General features: G+C 41.6%; 1 pseudogene; it reads left to right on the top strand.

Moving 5' to 3' along the window:
• The first annotated feature begins 4,073 nt into the window (after nt 1-4,073).
• LOC123102134 (uncharacterized) lies at nt 4,074-16,538 on the top strand (annotated as a pseudogene).
• Nucleotides 16,539-24,766: the final 8,228 nt, after the last annotated feature.

Below are 24,766 nucleotides of genomic sequence, written 5' to 3'. Positions count from 1 at the left end.
CTCCGTAGATCTCACTTGCTACATGTTTTAGCAGTTTTGTCCCTATAGCATCAGCGTCTCTCTTAGCTCCTCCTTTATGTGCAAAATCGACCAGCCCATGATCCAATAGCATATCAGCTTAATCAGAATCAATGGGTCATTACTCATGCAGTTGTGTAAAGTTAACGAAAGACTCGAGCGTTCACGAGTTGGTCTAGAGTTGAGATCAATCACGACCTGCTATAATAGTAGAATAAATGGCGACAATGGGGTCACAAGGAGGCTACTCGATACTACATGTGGGAGTAGTTGGATTTATGACATACAGCTGAGGCGAAATGCTTGGTGGTCCGCACATGCAATTCTGTAAAGTTAATGAAAGACTTGTGCGTTCATGGTTCATGGTTTGGTCCTCCGGCCGCCATGTCAGTTCACATTACTCACATCAACCTGGCCAACCGCACAGGTAGTCCATCCATTAATTTTTGATTTGAACCCCACCCATGTTTGATTGATGGGCACTCTATTATCTTGCCAGACAGGTTGACAGCCTCCTCGGACGTGTTCCTACAGCCATGCATGAACTCGATTAGTTATTGAACCCCACAGCCCCCTTCATGTCCAAACTGGCGATGATTGGATCCACTGGAGAGCAGTTTGGACCCGATCACCTTTTCTTTTCAGTTTCAGGGTCCTTTTCATAACTATCAGGGACTTGCCTATAATTTTCAGTTTCTTTGGAGTCCTGTTTGTAAGACGTGTTGCGCACCGCTTTGAATAATGAAGTTCTGCGTCCTTCGGTGCCCTTCACTGTTCAAAGAGAAAAAAAAGCACGAATGTGCACACTGGCGAGGTAAGCTAGCTAGTTTAAGATATATGACATACAGCTGAGGCGCCCTGTTTGGTGGTCTGCACATGCAGTTGTGTAAAGTTAATGAAAGACTTGTGCGTTCATGGTTCATGGTTTGGTCCTCCGGCCGCCCTGTCAGTTCACATTACTCACATCAACCTGGCCAACCGCACAGGTAGTCCATCCATTAATTTTTGATTTGAACCCCACCCATGTTTGATTGATGGGCACTCTATTATCTTGCCAGACAGGTTGACAGCCTCCTCGGACGTGTTCGTACAGCCATGCAATGAACTCCATTAGCTATAGAACCCCACAGGCCCCTTCATGTCCAAACTTCCCTATTCCAAGTCATGAACCCACCACGATGAGCAGGGCTAACACAGCGACCACAGCCAATAATAGAGTCTGTTTTGGCGCTATCTCAATATATCATCAGTAGTCAATCTAGTTGCCCATCCATATAATAGTTTTCTATATGTACCAAGTTTTTATGTCCAACCGGATCCTTCTGTTTATATGGTGAAACTTTTTATTTTTTTATTCTCATTTTGTTGGCCACGAATTTGATGTGGATATATGTATTATCTTGGGCGCTGTGGCAACAGATGTATCATTAATACAAGATACTGTATGGAAATAGTGAGATGCATCCAGCCACAAACAACTGGCGAAGGCAAACCATGTGCCAGACACTGATGTAATTTACTTTGAAGCATCTTCAGGTCAATCTCATGCAGGTTGCTCAGGGATGCAACCAGAAGAAAAGAAAAAAAAAATCTTTAGCCATGATTAATGTTGATTATTCGCAGTCACAAAGTATAGTAGTTTTGGGTTTTCAATTCCCTATATAGTTAATTATTAATTTCGGTACCTCTGATAATTTTCCTGTACCCATAACCATGGGTCACAGATGTGAGTGTATTTTAACACATCTTAGAAATTAGGCCAGGAAAATGACCAAAATGGCTTGATGTCAGATCAATCACGACCAGCCATGATAATACCACCACGATGACAAGGGGGTCATTCAATGGCTACTCGATAAACATGTCACAAGCGATGGTTAATTTTAGGTGGTCTGCGCGTACAGCTGTGCGAAAACATTTTGAATACTTTGCGTAGTTCACACGCTCAGTTTTTCATAGTACACCATTAATCTTTGAGCCCCACCCATGTTTAATTGCTGTTGACTCTAAGGCTGGTCATAGTGGGAGTAACTTAGCTAGTAACATAGCGCTCTTCGAGAGAATTCTGCTTATGTGGCAAGTAATTAATGAGAGGTAGTAACATAATATGTTACTGTAACATAGCGCTTTTCATGACAAGATGAGTCTATGAGCTAGTAAATGAAGCCATCTATGATACTACTATTATGTTACTTTGCATTATGAAGGTAGTAACTTAGACTAGTGTCATATGCATGACACTAGTCTAAGTTACTCCCCACTATGACCAGCCTAATATCTCACCGGCCAGCCTCCCCAGCGACGCCCTGAACGTCATGTACTCGACTCCATTAATCTTTGGGCCCCACGGGTGGTTTCATTCCAACTCCCCATAGTGAGGATGGTTAACACAGCGGGCATAACCAATAATGGAGTTAGCTAGTGGTTAAATGTCATTGTCATATCATCTGCACTCAATTAACTGAATAGTAGTTTAGTTATGCACAATATACTACTCCTTCTGTCTCAAAATTCTTGTCTTAAATTTATCTAGATACGGACGTATCTAGTTACATTTTAGTATTAGATACATCCGTATCTAGTATGTCACTAATACCTGGCTAACTTTAGAGAGGCTAACTTTATTACTCCACTTACACAATCTTTTTATACTATGTCGAACTCCCCATAGTGAGGATGAAAGAATAAGGAGTAATATATAAAGCTTGTTGCCCATATTGCAGCTGACTATAAATCTGTAGCCTACTTTTGTTTTATATCGGGAAAACACTTATCATCAGTCATCTATCTCCTGAACTTATCATAAATCTGATGTGGCATTTTTTATAGCACATCTTTCTCAAAAAAAAAACTCTTATAGTCAACCTACACAATATTATTATACCTGCTGCCGCCTTAAACAATGAGTTTTGTTATATTTTGCAAATATTTTCATGGATGCAATATACTATGCTTTCATTTGGATTGAATGCTTCTTTCTTTTTCTGAACCTAGGACAAATGTGCACTATGAACCTAGAAGGAAAGACGTGTAGACTATATGATGTTGTGTTTCTAATCCTTTCCTTCTAAAAAACCGAATGCTGAGCTCATACATAGCATTGTCATACTGGACCCTTTAAAAAATAACAAAAAAAGAATGATATGACATTGGCCTCCTTGTCTTGCATCAACTGTGTAGTGAAAATGGTTGTGTGTACCACAACGATGCAGAGTCAATGGTCTTGACCTTGCTTTCGAAAAAACAACTATAGTAAAAATATTTGTGTGTATCACAATGATGCAGAGGCCAATGGTGACGACCTTCCTTTCAAGAAAATAACTATAGTGAAAATAGTTGTGTTCAAAATTATGCACAAGCTGAGGGTCCAAACCTCCGTTTCGAGAAAACAACTCTAGTGAAAACAATTGTGTGCATCACGGTGATGTAGAGGTCGGGGGGTCTTGACCTCCCGTCGTGAAAAGAAAAAAGAAATGTCTCAGAAAAATATGCAATAAAAAACTTCTTTTAGCGAACCAACTTATAGTCGGATGGTTAGGAGGACAGTGGTATCCCCAGCCCACCAGGGTTCAAATCCTGGTGCTCGCATTATTCCTGGATTTATTTAAGTGGAAATAGACGTTCCCATCAACTACGAGGCGCCTCTGGTCACTTCGTCAATCTCAAGATGATATGCCGGCGCAGTCTATCGGAGCTGCTCATAGGGGTAGGGTTTGCGTGTACTGTGATCTAAATAAACTTCTTTTTATAAAAATTCAGTGGTATGCTTTTTTATGATGCATGACTAAAATTTCGTTTGGCAAATTACTGACCTAGACACACAATTATAAACTAGAAGGCAGTTAGTCCTTGTCCCAAAGTTAGAGCCAGTCCAGTAAGCTCTGAGTAAGAAGTCAGCTTCAATCAATTAACTGAGTTCTGAATGAATGTTACGTTCGATCCTCCAACTTGTGCTAGGAAATTAATTAGGACGCATCATTTTTATTCTTTCCATTAAGGTGAGTTGAAGTGACGAGGTTCACAGGATGTAGCAAATGGTGTACATGTTGAGAGCAAATATAATGAGGTGACTCCTCACCACCATCGCCATAAGCCCTGGAGATCTATACACCAACCACTACAATAGCTAGCACTCGCTACCATTGCATCTCCGGGTAGAGGTAGGAGAGAAGAAGAAGAGCAGCAGCAACATCGATCATAGGAAGCTGCAGCACAGAGCCAACGAGGAAAAGCGAAGTCTTCCGTAGCAAACTTATGGGTACCTTGGTAGTAGCACCAGCAGTAGCGGTGAGCCTGCTCTTAAAAAAATCGCACTTATTAGTGAAGTGTTCACTAGGTAGTCGTTTCTTAATATAACTCTCCCATGCTCTCTCACATGGAAATGATCTCTGGAAGTCTTCCTTGACAGCTTGAGAAATCATCCGTTGTCCTAGTCTGGAAGAAATCATTTCAAGCCTGGGCCTCCACCTCGCCAGGTAATCACAAAAAATTCCTTGACCCAGAAACTTCTTCAGATCTTATTCGTCCTCGTTGCCTACGCTCGGTCACCTTAGGGAGATGGTTTGTGTGTTTCTTTTGCTAATCAAGACTGCAACCAGAAGTAGTAGTAGGCCTATGATTTGACAACTCGTATATGCTGTCAAGCAAACAACTTTCCCTACGGCAAATGAAGAAGGGCGGGAAATAATGCGCTTGCTCTTGTTTTAGGGGTACCGTGACATATAATTGCAAATGGAATGCCGATCTATTATCACACCAAGGGACCTGGAGTCCATGCTATGTGATGAGATGGCAGAGCCCAAGCCGCTGCCACTGTCACTTCTCAAAGAAATTACAAATGATTTCTCTCCTGACCAGAAAATTGGCTCCGGTGGATTTGCGGTGGTTTATAAGGTACAGTAACTCTGAGCTGCTTTGGGATTTAATCAAACTTTATCTGGAAACTGAAGTTGTTGCTGACAAGGCATCTTCTCAATGTAGGGAATTCTTGAGAATAGGCCCGTGGCTGTGAAAAGGATGTTAAATACATATGAGTATGAGAAGGAGTACGTCCGAGAAGTTGAATGCCTCATGATGGTGAAGCACAAAAATGTCGTACGGTTTCTGGGATATTGTGCTGACACACAAGGCAGTATGTTAAAGTATGAAGGAAAATTGGTCTTGGCCGATGTACGACAAAGGTTGCTTTGTTTCGAGTTTGTTCCTAACGGGAGTCTTCGTAAGTATATCACGGGTAGGATCATATGTTGCAAAGTTTCTTTTATCCTTTATGTTCATCGTTAAATTTCATATTGGTTAGTATCCCACATATCACTATGTATATGCTATCTTCATTTACATAATGACCACGTACGTACTATCCATAGACTTTAAGTATGTCAAATAATATTCGGATTGCTTTGTCCTCTCCTCCTCCTTCGTAGGTACATCTTGCGGACTTCACTGGACAGACCGGTATCAAATTATAATAGGAATTTGTCAGGGGTTACATTATCTTCATCAAAATAATATTGTCCACTCAGATCTAAAGCCAGAGAATATATTGTTGGATGATAATTTGGTACCAAAAATTACTGATTTTGGTCTATCAAGGTGCTTTCGTCCAATGCAGAGCCAAACTTTTACTGTAAACATATGCGGCACACCGTAAGTTTGCTAAGCCTCCTGACAGTTCCACATTTTTATTCCGTTACTCAGCGTGGGCGCGTCTATTATGCAGGGGTTATTTTGCACCAGAATGTTGGAACGGTGAAATCACACACCGGCTTGATATCTATTGTCTTGGTATAATAATCACGGAGGTACTGACAGGACAGAGGTTGTCTCTAAATGATAATGTTGACAAGGTAAGCACGATTTAGGTTCACTTTTAAAGATAAAGGATTGACTTCAAAACCAATACATTACTTGCTTCTCTTTTTAGATGCAACAAAATATCACTCCCTTTCATTTTTAGTAATTAACCACCATGGGACTTATATCTTTATTTAAAGACTTAGAATTTATACGACATGAAAAATATTTGAAACTAGGATTTCAACATCTAGTAGATGGAAGTCACCTACAACAACAGTTTAAAAAACCTGAAATGGTTATTGAACCGGTGGTCCTCTCCATTCAGGTTTTCACCGATTAGGCTGCTGGTTAACCGGTCCATTTTACGGTTTTTATCATAAAAAATATAATTAATAGTACATAGTATATGCTAATTTTGTACTGAAATTGGTTAAATAGCATTGTTTCCTCATAATAGACATCAAAATGACCTTAACATAGCGGTTATTGGCTTGGGTACGGCGGATGACTCAATTGTGGGTTTTCAATCCCTCTTTTCCCAATATAATTTTGGGGCTTTATTGTGTTCACCTGCCCAGTTTATTGACCAATTTTGCAGAAAACTGCCAGGTTCAGCTGGTTTCACCCATCAAATGGTGGGACGGTCTGTTAAACATAATGAACAGATGGGCCCGCTGGTTTTAGTCTTTTCCATTCAAACGGACAGTTCGTTCCATTTTTAAACTATGCCTACAACTCAACCACACCTTGTCAAGTGGTGGTTCAACCTTTTTTCGAGAAGGAGGTTGCCTTTGGTTCAACCATAGATGGAAAAAAGACATGTTGAACTACATCCAAAGTGTTATCATGTCATGCTAATCTGTAAAACTTCAAAATCCAAAGAATTAGCATGTTGAACCAGACCAAATCATTATTTTAGATGTAAAATTTAGTGTAGGATGCAATTAGGGGGTGAATTGGTGTCTACAAAATATATCTCTCTTTCCTTTAGAATAGTCTTTGCGAAATATAAAGTTTGCCTAATAAAACTAAGGTGAGCACAACCTATATGATACTTGCAAGGTCAAGGGACCAAAGTAAACAAGATTAGATAAGAATTAACTGAAGACACATGGAGATAAAGAAGTATTCCGATGTTCACTTCCTTAGACGGGAGCTAATCATCGTTTGGATAGGTGTCAGGACACCAAAGTTTCTCGATGCCACCAAGGCTCCTCGGCGCTGAGGGAATCCTTTCAGCGCGTTCATTTTTCTAGCATTTCATATTGGTTGTCTTGCATTTCTAATAATTAGTTTAACCATTGTAATATTGTACGTATATAGTAAAAATTGATTGGCTGAGATCCACCTTAACAGAAAGATTGATCATCATCAAGTCTTTCTATTTTCCATTAAATTCAAGAAAACTCGATAGCACCTTACTATCTTTGAGCCACCACCACAACAACGATGCCAAATCATTTGTGGTAGACCTTTAGGTGGCCTCAATACTTTACAAGCATCAGGGTAAATCACAAATTGATTCCTCACAGATGATTCCTACCGCCTAGGACTATCCAACCTACAAGAGGAACTAGATCAAAGTAATAATCTTGGAATTTGTGCAAATCAAGAAAATGGTTAGTGAGAGAGGAAGGGCGCATATCTATTTTAGTGTTAACTCCTCTCAAATCCATCACAAATATCTCAAGGAATCCAAAAATTAGAGTTGAGAGGGTAGGGAGTTCAACAATGGATCTAAAATGTATGGAATGGAGTGGTCAACCTACCCCGAAGGGTTATTGTGGCGTATAAGTAGTCGGGTATAAGACTAGTTGTTTTGTACAGAAATTACACATGCACAGGCTCCGAGTTGGCACCTACGGATGATTCAAACCCAGTCAACCAAGGTAGCATTGGGTCTGAGAGTTAGGCCAGAAGGCTCCTTCTTGAATTACTCGAAGACTCCAGATCCCCCGAGAAAAGATAGAGAGAAGGCGAGAGTGTTTGCCTCTAGCATCACGCCGCAACCCAGACACTAGCCAGGGACAAGGGACACAGGATCCTCCAACTCATTTGACCAGGCACTCCCGATGGAACCAGAGAGCACCAGAGAAAGAGTCGAAGGGTCTGCATTTGATTTTGACCCAAGATGGCCAGTGAAAACTCTAGATGATTCATGTGAAAACAACTACCCTAAAGGCCAAAGTTTCTTGCCATGATGCTCCGGCCAACACTGAAATTGCATATTGACCTAGATTTTTACTTCCCATTTTGGCATTGGACTTTGGGTTGATGGAAATGGTATCTTGTGTGAGAGGTAAGCACATCTGATAATTTATTCCTATCTGAGTCGGTAACGCATGGATGAATGGCCATGATTTTTGATCCTCGCCTAGGGAAGGAAGGGTCCAATCATGTAGCACCTAGTCTCATACGAACATAGTATGCAGTATGGGTACCTCGGTGGCCTCTCAACTATCTTGCTCTAGCTGGGCTTCGTCCTCCTGCGGCTCCAAAGTTTATGTTGTGGGCGGTGATTTGTAATCGAACACCTCAACATCGACTGGCAGGGATTACCTTGACCATCTTTTCTTTGTGCCCCTTCTCTTCCTCCTGAATTTGATATTTTAACCACAAAGCCCACCCGGGAATATGGTTTGTGTGAGTGAGAAACGATCTTGGCGTTTCCACCCTTCCCCTAGTCCAACATGGAAACCCAGCTCTAGGAAGATGAAGGTGGGTATAACACCCAACACAACCACCAGTTAATGTCCATTATGTCAGGATACCACCTGGGACATAGACTGGCCCCATAGACCAACACTTTTCTATGCTGCACACTTTGACCTCACTCGTGGCGCACCTGACAACAAGTTTGGTCGGAAGACAAGCACACTTAACATGGAGGTTCTTTGGAGACCAACTTCGTGTCTTGCACTTCATTGATGTGGTATTCTATCATTCCTATTAAGCCAGGATGTCATAATGGACAGAGTTCATGGCATTGTAGTGAGCGAGTTCCATTTGGGCCCCATGCTCGGAACCAAATGACGACGAATAATGCTCATCGATCTTGGTGAAATCATAGAAGAATGTAAAGGGGGGATGGTGCCCGACGGGATCGTCGAGTATGATGGTGACTCAATTGTTTTACCCCGCGTTAGTAACTCGGATGGATAAAAGCCCTACGACCTCCATATTTGTATAGATCGATAAGAAGTTACAAATGACTTGTTCATCTATTGTACAAGCGCCCCTTAAGGACACATTCGTTCATAGGATAGGAATTTTATAGGAAAAGAAAGATAATAGGAAGTGAGATAACATGTATTTCAAATCCTTTTTCGACAAAGGGTGGATTTTATTAGCTCAAAAAGAAGCATCAAGAGAATACAAAATCAAAGAGCGCACACCCGACCTCTGCATAGCTAGGATGCGCACAACCAACGCCAACAAATGCACAAAAAACACGTCAGGAAATAGCAAAGTCATACAAGACCAAAGCTATGCATAGGCGAGGAAAAAAGAAAACCACAAAGTGATCAGATCTACGATCGGCAAACTAAATCAATGACCATATCTGCACCAACTACCTCATGACACAACACAGATGACGAGATTCTTCAACAACAACACCTTCAAGAAGTGAGTGACACTTAAGCGTCCTCGCCGCTAATAGATCCAACCACCAAGGCCAGAATCTAAGTTTTCACCCTGAAGTATCAATCCAAGCATATTCGAGCAATGCCTTCAACAAAGCAATGACATAAATAAACCATCGTCATTGCCACGTAATACTAGCTCGGGTCAGACCTAGGATTTTACCATGGAGCTCGCGACCAGGTGCTCGAGAACACCACCATCAAAGTCACTCAACTGTTGTCGCCACCACTTCTCCATGACCTGCGCAGCTACATGCAATGTAACCGTCGCAACTGCCCGACCAGCCCTCCGCGTCAAGCTGCCATCCATAGTTTGCAACTTACTGTTGTAGTCAACTATTGAACCTACAGAGATGAACCCTCCCAAAAATCTCTCTGTGACCACTGCCATCACGGACCACATATGGTGGACGCAACACACTCTACAGTCACCCTACTTCGTCGAGCGAATCTGGATCACCATCACAAATTTATCCAGGTATGAATCAGGAAACCACATCGAGTCAGCCATGGACGACGCCAAAGTTGTGACCACCTACAAACAGATCTAACCGTCGCGCCATGCACATGATCGCAGACAGTCACCGCCAGCTAGAACCTCATAGGCCGCTGCCCTTAGTTCCCAAACTCCGCCGCCCGTGCAGGACACAGCCAAAGGACCTGTTACCACGGCAAAGTCTAGAGAGTCAGCAAGGGCAACACGTGAGGGAGAGCCTGCCCCCCAAGGAGCGCGCCCACACCATGCCCGCGCTAGCCTGGCACACCAGCCAACGCCGTCAGATCCACCCGTGGCATATGCATATCGACCAGATCCCAGTCGTGCCACGACGATCAGCTTGACCACCTAGGACGCTTCCTCGAACAACCCACCATGCCAGCGGGTAGGCGAGGGCCCTCCATGGCCGACGCACTGTAGGGCTTTACCAGGTGGTGCTTGCCGGGAAGAGTAGAGATGTGTGTCCGACGTCTGCTTATGGAAGTTGCGCCCATGTCTAAGCTATTTTTTTCATTTGAAATGTGAAGAATTGATTCCTATCCTACATAGGAATAGGAATCCATTTCGACATACCAACTACCCACAAAGAATTATTATTTTTCTTGAAAATCCTATCTTGTATAATTCCTACAAACCAAAGGACGCCTAGAACCTTATTAAATACAGCATTTCATTATCATATAGTACATCATTACCATTGCTACACAACCCCGAATCGAGCCACACCATGGAACAGAACCAAACCACAAAAGAAAGAAAACCTCCCACGCCCATCAACTCTCCACATGTCTATATTGACCCAGTTCTCACCCCTAAAATTATGATCCGCCCCCACTACCTTCCTCCTCTTCCTCAAACCTCCATTCCTGATGCCAGTCATTACCGTTGGATCCTCCCCCTCGCGCGTGATGCCCTACCACTGGACCAAGATCAGCAGGCCACACCGTCCTCATTCCCGTGCTCACACCCGTCCTCGAAAAGCCACCATCGCCCTCCCTTTCCTGGTCAAGGATGACGACATGGCTTTAGGAACACTCTACCTTCTTCTGCCCATCCCCTATGCAAGCAAGCAGTCGAGCCCCAGTAAGTGGTGGACGTGCTTGCCGGAAATTTCTCCTTGAGCCCTTTAGTTTTAAGCGGTCATCGATCCTCAACACCATTCGCTCACGGGAGTAAAACCTGCTCATACACATAGCGATCTTATTAGTCCCTTTAGTTTGTCGTCATCAAAATAAAACATACTTAGGTGCGAATATGCACTTTCAAACATTGATGTTCAACTTTTATGCATTGGTCTAACACCATGATTTACAAATAAAATAAAAATGAGCATGCTCCTTACGGAGGGACTATTGATACTTGGTGATGAAAATATATTTAAAACAGGAATAAAAGGCAACAAAAAATATAGTTCGATGAGTACTATTTTTTTAGAAAAAATACCTTCTATACAAATTCGTTTTGTGAAGGAGAAAGTGTCAATTTGCATATCTGCAGATGTGAGAACAATAATGCTTAGCTTATTTCTGTGGGAGAGTGGTTGTACAATTTCATCACCGAAGCCCAAGTTATCTATAACCTGAATTTTGATGCATATTTTTTTTACCTTGCATCTGTATTCGTTAGATAGTGATAACTGCTACATCATTGATCAAAGAAGGGTTCTTCACACTGACGATATCGCCATCTTAGCTTATACATGTGACACATAATTGGCTTCTCTATTACAATGTTCACCCAGTGTTCGTGGAAATTCGTATAAGACATGGAAACAATGGTATAAATTTATGCCCTACAGGACCAGAGGTTCTTCTGCCATTGATCATGGTCTCAATTACCTTAGAATTGTAGGGGATTGTGACTATTTTGTTGCAACCTATTGTCTGTTTAAGTTCTAATCCAAAGCGCAACGTCATTGTCTCTGTTTTTAGTGCATCACCACACATGTCAATCTTTAGGTTTCCACCACAATGAAAGCTTCCCTGGAATCTCTCAAAACTACACCTGCTGCTCAGTGTAGCATGTCCTTATCGAAAGCATCGTCAACATTAAGATTAATCATGCCATGAGGGGGCCACAACCATCCACCTTTAATCACTTGAGCCTTTGGGGATAATAGCTACATCATACTTTGATGTTAGCGCATCTACAAACATAGCTATCTACGTTATCGTCTGAGTCTTCTACTAACGGACAAGCCTATGATGCTCCTTGATTACATGCCATACATTGTCGAAGAACCTTAATCTGCTGGTTTGCTAGAGTAACATAACATGGAAGATTTCCATGCAGAGCATGACATATGCCTTTTTTACCTTAGCTAGGCACATCATTTTGCCAAATTGTACCACATATATTATTGATCGACTTTGCTTCTCTCCCGTTCCATCGCCTCTCCTACCAATCGATGATCCCATTTCGCATGGTATAAGCCGAAAGGACAGAGAAAGTACATCTCTTTGTGAGGCTCGAGGATATATTTGGAGAGTGGGCGATGGTAAAAAATAGCAGTTGGGATGATGCATGGATACCTAATTGTAATAGCAGAAAGTTGATTACTCCAAGGGGTTAACAACTTTTTCATAAGCTTGTGACATTACTGATCGATCTACAGGACAATGGGATGAAGAGTTTGTTAGACAAACGTTAAGGCTGGTTGATGCAAATTATGTCCTTGCAATCCCATTACCCTCACATGACATGGCAGATTTCATGGGATGCATATTTTTTATTAATTCAGTTGATACCATGTGAGAAGAAACCAGAGCGCACCTTAATTAAGTTCTTGGGGAATTTGAGAAAAGAAGAAAAGTTCTTGGGGAATTTTTCCCGCAAAAAAAAGAAGTTCTTGGGGAATTTTTGCTTGGTAGTTTGAAGTGTTACCTTATGGGGTTTTGTATCAGCTGGTAACGTAACTTATGGGCCTCGTATATGTACTACTACATACATTAACTTTGTGTTGCAAAATATGTCTCTTGTTTTCATAATACACTATTATAATTCATAGGTAGTTGAAAGTTGGAGTGCCATATTGGAGAAACCGCAGCAGGATGTACAACTGGAACAGGTACGAGTATGTGTTGAGATTGCAATGAAGTGCATGGAGATCAACCCGGCAAGGAGACCAGATACACAACATATTATCAGTGCCCTTGATGGAAGAGAAACTATAAATCGATATATTGAAAATAGCATGATTACTTCACAGCAGGTAAATCACTCGCGTTGAAGACATACCTCCCACACAACTTAATCTTGAGACTCTGTGTACATGCATGCATCTCCATTTGCTCTTTTATTGCTACAATCCAGTAGTTGAAGTGAAATATACTTAATTGGTTATTTGAACATGCCAAAAATGCTACAAATGAGCGGTACCATGATACGCCTAATGCGCTAGGAGAGACAAGCTCTAATCCCCTCATGATCGCTAAGACTTTGAAAACAAAATTAGGCAAAAGAAATAGAAGCACTAGAATAAAATAATGTTGTTACATTCACCATGATTTATTAATAGTAAAATAAATAATAGTTTTCTACCAACGTATTTATGTGAAAATATCTATTTACAAACTTATTGAATACATCATTACTGCCTCCTTTAAGAATTAGACGTCATCCTAAAGAACGAGCTCAGAAACCTCAATAGCTAATAATAAAAATTAGCAATGTTGCATACACGACTAATTTGAACCTATCTGTTTATCGTGTTGAGACATTTGAAACAATATAATGTTAATGTATTTATGTTTTGAGCATTTTTAAGATGTCCTACTTTCCTCTTTGTGACAACGTATCTAGTTCACCAAGTGAATTTGTTTATCGGATGCACACATACATCAGCAACCATTGGATGATGAAGTGATGGACATGATCAATTGACAACTCACATATTTATAAAAAAACTTGTATTTAATTAAAATCAACTTGCACCACAGTTTGTGGCGATTTTTCTAAACTACGGTTGATATATAAAACTAAGATTCATCAAATTTAACTAGTTTTGTTTTTGTGAAATTCAGTTTCATCGAGATTTGGATATGAAACTTGATGGTGAAACTCATTTAAGTTTTATTAAATTTTAGACGAGATAAAATCTTGGGTTAATTTTCTTAAATGGACTATGGGTGAATATTTATAAGAATTAAACGATTATTGTGCAACAATAGCAGAAACCAGGAACCCAAAGGGCTAAAGTGCAGGTATATTTTCGTACAATACAAGGTTATTCCTACAAATATGATATATCCCAACTTATTCATGAATCTTGCGGTACATTTTCCCATCCAGTGGCCCAAAACGACATACCTTCGGTGCATATATATGGCTGGGGTCGGTGATAGATTATCAACCTCCTATGAGTTTTTTTATTTGGGTCGTCTATTGATCATGTGTATATTTACAACATAAATATTCTGTAAGATAGAAATGTTTCATGAAAGTTCTTTTTTTTAAACATAGTTTTTTTTTCTTGTCAGTTCAAAATAGTTCATATTGTCGTGAAAGTATGTACCCACGAAATGAGCACAAATTTGTATCTATGTAAAACGTATTCGTTTTTGGACTCTTGGGAACATTTGGTTGCACCCATATTTTACATACTCATGCCATGCAAGCATTCTAAATAAATTATAAATTTATGGTCCATAGACAAAGATCACTATATTATTCATCCAAAGGGCTAATTCCATGTTATTATCAGCTTCAAATATTGCAGTATTTTCCCCAAGAGATCCAAGTTAAGAAGGGATGTGTTAGTTCGCTTGTGGGTAGCACAAGGGTTTATAAAGACCAGTTGTGCAACGGAGGACATGGAAGATATAGCTGAGAGTTATTTTCAGGAGTTAATGTCATGCTCATTTCTTCAGCAAGGAGGAGAATGGCATGATACTTGGTTTACAATTCCTGACCTGTTGCATGATTTATTAGACAAGATTAGTGGAACGGACTGCTTCAGAATCGAGAATGCAAGGAGTCAGAGAGGAGAAGGATGGAAAGGAGATGTTCCCCAAGACGTCTGCCATCTTCTTGTAGAGCGTTATGATGGAGAATTGATTACCAAAAAGATCCTTGGATTGGAAAATTTACACACCCTCATAATATATGTTGTTGAAAGGGATACATCAGTTGAGGCAAAAGTCATGGAGAGTATATGCAAGAGGCTACGTAAACTATGGGTATTGGCTGTTGCTTTCAGCCGGGAACATCTTCCAAACTATGATGGAGAAGTTCCTGGTACCAGAATCCATGAGACAGTTAAAGGACCTATGCTATCTTGCTTTCAGGACATTCGAATGCACCGTAATTTTACCAAGCACACTAACGAATAAACTTCACCAGATGCAGCTGCTAGACTTTGGTAATCATAGCAATGGCCAAATTTGGGAATTTACCCTTGATAACCTTATGAACCTGCGATACATAATTTGTGAGAACTTAGACTGTCCTAACATAGGCAGGCTGATCTCACTCCAAGCGTTACCAAGCAGCAGGTTCACTGTGAGGAATGAACATGGTTATGAGATAAAGCAGCTTAAGGACCTAAACAAGCTTCGTGGCAGCTTGACAATCTATGGCCTTGAAAATGTTAAAAGCAAGGAGGAAGCTGTTGTAGCCAATATAGGTGCCAAGGATCAGTTGAAGGAACTGAAGTTGGAATGGGGTGATGATGGTACAAGGTGCAGTTCAGAAGTTGAAGCAGAGGTGGGCCTGCGCCCTCCCGTAGGTCTTGAAGAACTGATTATCTCAGGCTATAAAAGCTCGAGAAACCTAGATTGGATGGTGGGTAAACAGAATGGTGGCCCAGAGAACCTGCAAAAACTTGTGTTGTTTGGATGGAGCCAACCGGGATCTTGTCCTGAACTTGAGGCGTTCCTTCATCTTCGTGTGCTCTGGCTTGGTCACTGCAGGTGGGACACATTGCCAGCCAGTATTGAGCACCTCACATCGCTCAAGGAACTGGAAATCGAAGGGTGCTTGAATATCCGGTCGCTTCCAACACTGCCCCGATCTCTTGAGAAGTTTTCTGTTGCATACTGCAGTGGTGAGTTCACGAAGTCATGTCAAACAGTCAGACATCCAAATTGGCAGAAGATCAAGCACATCCCCGACCAAAGATTTGAAGACCCAGCATGTAAGACTGTAATCCTGTTTTCTACTTTTTTTGTATCATGAAAAATGGGCCGTGTCATGATGATCTGCCACTAACTTTTGTTATGTTTCTTCATCTATGTGCTAGCCTTAGAAGAAAATTCTAGTGAGATTGTCCCGCAAAAGAAGAGAAGAAAGAAGAGAAGGTTGGCTAGGAATCACAAGTCGGTGAATCAGTGAAGGAATGTGGAGCGATCAGGAAAAACTATTGCCAGGCCAGCCAGGCGGCTGTGTGAGATTTGTTCTTACTTTCCTTGTGCTTGTTTGATTGTGCACTGTGATTTTCAGAGTGAATCAGACATATATGGCTGTACTACTGTTTATTATGATTATTTGTGAGCGTGAGAGAATTATGTATACTATTCAGTACTATTTCTGATCTGTAATAATGTGGGCAGTACCGTTTAATTTGATTGGTGAATGCTATTTAATCAGTGCACTGTGTAATGCATGCCAAGGAGTTGGATAATCCAGGCCTCTATTGCTTATCTGTCAGCAAAAGCCAAGCTTTTATTTTTGTTTGCTGGCTCTTTGTTCGCTACAACTTTCCATTGGTGCTCGTACGTACTTCCCATTTTGAATTCAGCATGATGGAAAGATTATTTGCACTGCCAGCTGAAACTGAAGCTTCTGCCCGCCGCCGATGGAGATTCAGAACTTAAGCCTGGGCGGGGAACTGGCCTAACCTTGGTGGAAATGTATCTTCATCGACCTTTTTCTATTTTTTTATCATTTCTCGGCAATTTCAAGAAATCCATCAATAATCCTCACAAAATGGTTAGAAATAGTACTTTCTCCTCGATTTCCCCACCTAAATTTCCTACTTGAATTAGGCCAAGTTTAGATGTGTTTTAGATCAGACTGAGCAGAGGGAGTACGACAACGGCCAATGACGGATGTATAGGAACATCATTGATGTTGGCGTCCCCTCACAAACAGCAACGTACTGTACTGTACCACAACGTAGGTGGAGGTCGTCGTTTGGCGTCGTGGTGTCATCAATGGCAGAGGACCTGCCAAGGCTCGCGTAGGTGGAGGTTGTCGTTTGGCGTCGTGGTGGCGTCGATGGCGGAGGACCTGCCAAGGTTGTTACCTCAATCTGCTCTGAAGATGGACTAGTGAAAGATGGCGGCGACGACACATGTGAGTGTGTCAGACCGGTTTTTGCCCGGTACCCGGCAGATGGCTTGGTCGGGGCCTCCGGCTTTAGATGTTAGGCTTAGGTGAGAGGTATGGGTATGTGGCCCAGCTTGCACCCCTTCATCATTTGGATAGTAGCGGCAGATGCTGTCAAGATGGCGAATTCAGCATATTATTGTTATACTTTGTAAGGTCCTCGAGAATAATCAATAAAATGGCCGTATGCATATCCCAGATGTAAAGGTAGGGGTCATCCTCCTTTTCGAGAAAAAAGTGAGTCAAAGTCATGAGGTTGTCTCATGTTGAAAATAGAGTACATGTTGATACGACTTCAATTTTTCCTTCAAAAATCAAACTACTAGGAGGCACAAATTGGCAGAGTGACAGCGATATCACAGCACTGCAAGAACTAGTCAGGTTAAAATGTACTGCATTAGTTTAGATTTGTCCGTGACCACTCTCATCACATACTTGAAAGACCTTGCATCCGTCCGTGATGATTGTCATCACAGAAGGATGCGAGACCTACTCTGTCTGTAATAGCAAATATGAGTGTCCATCTTTGGCTTGTTTTCGCAGAAGATTCTCTCCTACTAAGGGTTCGACACCTTCAAAGAAGCTAACATGTGAGGACGAAAACTCATTAATTATAAGGGGGTTTCATTTTTTTGAACTTATTTGAACTTCAGACTTTTTGTGTGTTCAAAATGCACCATTCAAAGCTACATAATCAATTTTCAACCATTTTTGACTTCATTTGTTATTTTTCATGCATTTACTAATTTTTGAGCTAAATGACCCTTAAATTGAAAAGCACCGCAAATGAACTTTGAAAAGGTTGAAACTTGGCATGGTATCATCATTTCACCCACATAGCATGTTCTAAAAAGTTGAGAGGGTTACGGCAAAAAATGGATGCACTTCATGTACAAAGCGGACAATCTCTTTCGAAGTATCAGGGTTTCAGATGAAACCTGGATTTCATATTTTTAAACTTATTTGAGCTCCAGACTTTTTCTGTGTTCAAAATGCACTATTCAAAGGCACATCATCAATTTTCAACCCTTACTGACTTCATTTGCTAGTTTTCATGCATTTACTAATTTTTTTGAGCTAAATGACCCCAAAATTGAAAAGCACTGGCATCATCATAATTGAAATTGAAAAGTATTTTCATCTGTTACAAAAGGATTTTATTTCTTGACTTGTAACTACAGTGATGTTCTAGAACAAAGGCATCATCATAATAGTTGTGTAGAGAAAGTCTTCACTTTTTCTTCTCTTGTGTCCTTTGCTTATTGTGCCGTACTCATGGATAATCTTCATCATTTAACAGGGTGCTTGGGTCAGCCTTGATTTTGAAGGAAGGAATTTACGGAACTTCTCATAATCTTCAAACATGTTTGTCTTGCCCTCCACTCCCATGATGTCTTTTTTTCCTGAAAGAACTATGTGGCGCTTCGGCTCATCGTATGATGTATTCGCTTCCTTATCTTTTCTTTTTGTCGGTTTGGTAGACATGTCCTGCAAATAAAAATCTGCGCCACATCATTGGCTAGGACGAATGGTTCGTCTGTGTACCCAAGATTGTTCTAATCCACTGTTATCTTTCTGTACCCTGGGTCTACTTGTACCCCGCCTCCTGACAGATTGACCCATTTGCACTGAAACATAGGGACCTTAAAATCATGTCCATAGTTAAGTTTCCATATGTCCACTATGTAACCATAATATTTGTCCTTTCCCCTCTTGGTTGCTGCATCAAAGCGGACTCCGCTGTTTTGGTTGGTGCTCTTTTAATCTTGGGCAATCGTGTAAAATGTATTCTCATTTATCTCGTATCCTTTGTAAGTCAATACAGTTGAAGATGATCCCCTAGGTAACGAGTACATCTCATCACAAACAGTGTTGTCACCTCTGAGACGTGTTTCCAACCAACTGCCAAAAGTTCTGATGTGTTCACATGTAATCCAGTCGTCACACTGCTCCGGGTGTTTGGAGCGCAGAATATTCTTGTGTTCATTGACATAGTCACCAAGGTTGAATTCTGTAGAACTATGTAGTGTGCTTGAGACCAAGAATGCCCATCCCTACATATTATTGAGTCCCCTCCCAGCGTGCCTTTTCTAGTCAGTTTCCTCACATACAGCGGTTGAGGGAGACCAATCTTCTTCAGGTCAAGAATGAAGTCAACACAAAACCCAATGACCTCCTCTGTTTGATGGCCCGTGGAGATGCTTCCTTATGGCCTAGCATGGTTACGAACATATTTCTTTAAGACTCCCATAAACCTCTCAAAGGGGAACATATTGTGTAGAAATAAAGGGCCCAGAATGGCAATCTCGTCGACTAGATGAACTAGGACATGCGTCATGATATTGAAGAATGATGGTGGGAACACCAGCTCGAAATTGACAAGACATTGCGCCAGATGACTCCTTAACCTTGGTGGGATTTCTTGATCGATCACCTTCTGAGAGATTGCCTTGAGGAATGCACAATGGCTAACCGAATGTTTTCCGGTAGAAGCCCATGCAACTGGAAGCAGTTGCGTCATAGTCACGTGGCAGTCATGAGACTTTAGGTTATGAAACTTTTTCTTTGACATTTTTATTATTCCCTTTATATTCGACGAGAAGCCAGACGGGACCTTTCCAGTAGGGTAGGTCCCAAAATATAGATTTCTTCTTCCACATGGGTACGCGTCCCTCAGTGTCATTTGGAACAGATAGTTCATCGGGACCCTTTCCAAAGAGTACTTGTAAATCATTGACCATAGCAAGTATGTGATCACCAGTACGGATGGTAGGCTTCTTCCGGTGATCTGCCTCGCCTTTGAAATGCTTGCCTTTCTTTTGATATTGATGGTTGGTCGGAAGAAATCTACGATGCCCCAGGTACACATTCCTCCTGCATTTGTCAAAATATATACTTTCACTGTCATCTAAACAATGCGTGCTTGCATGGCATCCCTTCTTTGTCTGTCCTGAAAGGTTACTGAGAGCAGGCCAATCATTGATGGTTACAAACAGCAAGGCATGTAGGTCAAATTCTTGCTGGTCTTGCTCATCCCACACATGTACATCTTTTCCATTCCACAGCTGTAAAAGTTCTTCAACTACTTCCTTAGGTACACATCTATGTCGTTTCTGGATTGCTTAGGGCCTTGGATGAGCACTGGCATCAAAATGAACTTCCGCTTCATGGACAACCAAGGATGAAGGTTATATATAGACAGAGTTACGGCCAGGTGCTATGATTGCTGCTATGCTCCTGAAAAGGATTAATGCCATCCACGCTTAAACTAAACCATAAGTTCCTTGCGTCACCTGGAAAGTCCCCCCACTTTTTCTCAACTTTTCTCGACTGTGACCCGTTCGCGGGTGCTCTCAACTTCCCGTCTTTCTTACGGTCCTCTATGTGCCATCGCGTCCACTTGGCATGCCCTTTGTTCCTGAATAGACGTTTCAACTGTGGTATTATAGGAGCATACCACATCACCTTGGCGGGAACCATCTTCCTGGGGCGCTCACCATCAACATCACCAGGGTCATCTTGTTTGATCTTATACCCCAATGCACTGCATACCGGGCATGCTTTCATATCCTCGTACACATCGCGGTAGAGGATGCAGTCATTAGGGCATGCATGTATCTTCTGCACCTCCAATCCTAGAGGGCATACAACCTTCTTTGCTCTGTATGTACTGTCGGGCAATTCGTTATCCTCTGGAAGCTTCTTCTTCAATATTTTCAGTAGCTTCTCAAATACGTTATTAGATACACCATTGTCTGCCTTCCATTGCAGCAATTCCAGTGTGGTGCCGAGTTTTGTGTTGCCATCTTCTAATTGGGGTACAACCCTTTTTTGTGATCCTCTAACATGCGATCGAACTTCAACTTCTCCTTTTCATTTTCGCATTGTCTCTTTTCATCAATAGTGACCCGACAAAGATTATCATCGGGCACGTCGTCTGGTTCCTCTTGATCTTTAGCTTCCCCTGTTGCAGCATCACTGTATTCAAGGGGCACATAGTTTTCATCATCCTCTTCTTCTTCGTTGTCTTCTATCATAACCCCTCTTTCTCCGTGCTTGGTCCAAACATTATAGTGTAGCTTGGAACCCTTCTCAAGAAGGTGGATGTGAAGGGTTTTCTGGTTATAGTAAGACTTCATATTCTCACAAATAGGGCATGGACAACACATAAAACAATTATGCTTCTTTGCCTCAGCCACTTCGAGAAAATAATGCACGCCCTTAATGTACTCGGAGGTGCATCTGTCAGCGTACATCCACTGTCGGTTCATCTGCGTGCATTATATATAATTAAGTGTGGCAAAAACCATTACAGAACATCATGAATAGAGAAGTGACCAAATTAATAGAAGTTCATCATCACATTAAAACCAAATTAATATAACATCATTTTTTTTCTTTTAGAAATAAGATAAGAACAAGAGGCTCACCACGGTGGTGCCGACGTCGAGATCGGTGAAGGAGATCGATGGCGGTGAAGATGGGGACGGGACAAGTCGGATCGCCAAACCTAGACAAATCTTGAGGAAAATGGAGTTTGGCCAAGGAGCTTCGAGAGAAGAAAGCTTAAGTGTGGCTCGGGCATTCCATCGAATACCTCATGTGAATAGGAGGTGAGCTAGAGAACCACAAAGCTCTCCCACGGCCGGCCCAAAAAAATAGAGCAGTGAACCGCTCTGCTTGCGGGGAAGGGGTATATATAGGCCTCTCTTTAGTCCCGGTTTGTGACTAAAACCGGGATTAAAGGACCACATTTGGTCCCGGTTCCAGACACAACCCGGGACTAAAGATTGTGGGCCAGGAGCGAGGCCCATTGGTCCCGGTTTGTGTCTGGTACCAGGACTAAAGGGGTCAGACGAACCGAGATCAATCGCCCCCGAGGCCCGGCCGCCCCCCCTGGCCTCACGAACCGGGACTAATGAACCCATTGATCCCGGTTCGTATGAGAACCGGGATTAATAACCTCTTCAGGCCTGGACCGAAGCCCTGTTTTCTACTAGTGGTAAGGCCTGATTAGTAGCCTAGGTACGTGCTAAACCAGCCTAAAGGCTTTGAGATTCGCATGATTGTTGCACACATAAATTGTTAATACTTATGTGCATATACATGTTCGTCGTATTAACAATTGTTGAGCTCTTTCTTCTTCCATTTATTTATAATGTTGAGTCTGCAATACATGTGCCTTTGTATATGTTCTGCAATACCCAGGGGATCCACAACGTTTGAAACATGTGCCTTTCCTCTACCCAGTTCCAGGCTTCCAATCTTCCCATGTCTATCTATACCTCTTTGGAGCTGCTCACGATATGTTTGAGGTAATGTGTTACCTGAAAAGTTATATTTTCTAGAAAATGATTAAACTAATCTGTGGTATGACAGGGTTTGCTTAGTACATATATAGTGGCACAATACACTCTATCATAGAAAACAAAACAACAAACTTGGCAAAATTGAAAAGTATCTCCTAGATTCTCTAGGAGCTCCAGTAATTTCATATATGTTTGGACCTATATAATATATTATTTTCTCAATTAGTAGGTTTTAAGAGTGACTTTTGTATATGTATCTGGCTCCTAATCATTATGCAAGACCTATCAACACGTTAATCTTTGCCTTGACATGTCATCCAATATATTGATTGAAGAAGCAAAATAAAACATAATTTATGTTTTCTAATAACTAACCTAGCACATGCAGATGCACGGGTTGATGACTAGTACTACGAATCTGCAGTACTCCAGACGTCCTGTCAGTTCATAATACACATGCTTTTTTTTGGAACAAAAGACTGCAGCAATTCAAGAAAACAAAGCTTCGACAAGAATCATTCTTTTCTTCTTCGGCTCCCCAGCCTACGAACTCTATATCTCGACCGATGCGATGGTCTGTAGATCTCACTTGCTACATATTTTAGCAGTAGGAGTAGTGGCATATGTTGCCAAGATGGCGGATTCAGGCATATTGTTGTAATACTTTGTAAGGTCCTCGAGAATAATCAATAAAGTGGCCGTATGCATCTCCCAGATGCAGAGGCCGGGGGTCATCCTCCTTTTCTAAAAAAACATATTTTAGCAGTTTTTTCCCTAGCATCATCGTCTCTCTTAGCTCCTCCTTTATCTGCAAAATCGACCAGCCCATGATCCAATAGCATATCAGCTTAATCAGAATCAATGGATCATTACTCATGCAGTTGTGTAAAGTTAACGAAAGACTCGTGCGTTCACGAGTTGGTCTAGAGTTGAGATCAATCACAACCTGCCATAATAGTACACAATAAATGGCGACAATGGGGTCACCAGGAGGCTACTCGATACATGTGGGAGCATGGGCATTTATGACATACAGCTGAGGCGAAATGTTTGGTGGTCTGCAGATGCAGTTGTGTAAATTTAATGAAAGACTTGTGCATTCATGGTTCATGGTTTGGTCCTCCGGCCGCCCTGTCAGTTCACATTACTCACATCAACCGGGCCAACCGCACAGGTGGCATGTGCTCTGTAGTCCATCCATTAATTTTTGATTTGAACCCCACCCATGTTTAATTGATGGGCACTCTATTATCTAACCAGACAGGTTGACAGCCTCCTCGAACGTGTTCCTACAGCCATGCAATGAACTCCATGAAGAACCCCAAAGCCCCCTTCATGTCCAAACTTCCCTGATGAAACTAAAGTCATGAACCCACCACGATGAGCAGTGCTAACACAGCGACCACAACCAATAATAGAGTCTGTATTGGTGCTATCTCATTATATCATCAGCAGTCAATCTAGTTGCCCATCCATATAATAGTTTCCTATGTGTACCAAGTTTTTATGTCCAATGGGATCCTTCTGTTTATATGGTGAAACTTCTATTTTTTTTTAATTCTCATTTCGTTGGCCACGAATTTGATGTGGATATATGTATTATCTTGGGCGCCGTGGCAACAGGTGTATCATTAATACAAGATACTGTATGGAAATAGTGAGATGCATCCAGCCACAAACAACTGGCGAAGGCAAACCATGTGCCAGACACTGATGTAATTTACTTTGAAGCATCTTCAGGTCAATCTCATGCAGGTTGCTCAGGGATGCAACCAGAAGAAAGGAAAAAAAAATCTTTAGCCATGATTCATGTTGATTATTCGCAGTCACAAAATATAGTAGTTTTGGGTTTTCAATTCCCTATATAGTTAATTATTAATTTCGGTACCTCTGATAATTTTCCTGTATCCATAACCATGGGTCACGTGGATGTGAGTGTATTTTAACACATGGCTTGATGGCTTGATGTCAGATAAATCACGACCAGCCATATATAATAATACCACCACAATGACAAGGGGGTCATTCAATGGCTACTCGATAAACATGTCACAAGCGATGGTTAATTTTAGGTGGTCTGCACGTACAGCTGTGCGAGAACATTTGGAATACATTGCGTGGTTCACACGCTCAGTTTTTCATAGTAAGTGTGACGGGTGGCATTAATCTTTGAGCCC

Source organism: Triticum aestivum, chromosome 1B (genome assembly GCF_018294505.1).
Source record: "Triticum aestivum cultivar Chinese Spring chromosome 1B, IWGSC CS RefSeq v2.1, whole genome shotgun sequence".
NCBI classification, from domain to species: domain Eukaryota; kingdom Viridiplantae; phylum Streptophyta; class Magnoliopsida; order Poales; family Poaceae; genus Triticum; species Triticum aestivum.
Note: the sequence above shows the minus strand (reverse complement) of the source record. Positions and strands in the feature narration are given on the sequence as shown.